Here is a 273-nt window from a genome sequence, read left to right as displayed (position 1 = left end):
GCTCTCTCCCTGTCCCCCCTCTCGCGCTCTATCTCCCTGTCCCCCCTCCTCTCACGCGCTGTCTCCCTGTCCCACCCCCTCGCGCGCTCTCTCCCTGTCCCCTTCCTCTTGCGCGCTGTCTCCCTGTCCCCCTCCTCTTGTGCGCTCTCCCTGTCCCCCTCCTCTTGCATGCTCTATCCCTGTCCCCCCTCTCGTGTGCTCACTCCCTGTCCCTCCTCTCTCTCGCGCTCTCTCCCTGTCCCCCTCCTCTTGCGCGCTCTCTCCCTGTCCCCC

The 273-nt window shown here is 67.4% G+C and overlaps 1 protein-coding gene across 1 annotated transcript in view; it reads left to right on the top strand.

The window, feature by feature from the left end:
* fam50a (family with sequence similarity 50 member A) overlaps window positions 1-273 on the top strand; it is a 25,625-nt gene that overhangs the window by 17,235 nt on the left and 8,117 nt on the right. The gene's annotated exons all lie outside the window — the stretch shown is intronic.

The sequence above is a fragment of the Rhincodon typus genome, chromosome 44 (genome assembly GCF_021869965.1).
Source record: "Rhincodon typus isolate 14 chromosome 44, sRhiTyp1.1, whole genome shotgun sequence".
Taxonomy (NCBI): domain Eukaryota; kingdom Metazoa; phylum Chordata; class Chondrichthyes; order Orectolobiformes; family Rhincodontidae; genus Rhincodon; species Rhincodon typus.
This window is presented reverse-complemented; position numbering and strand designations above follow the sequence as displayed.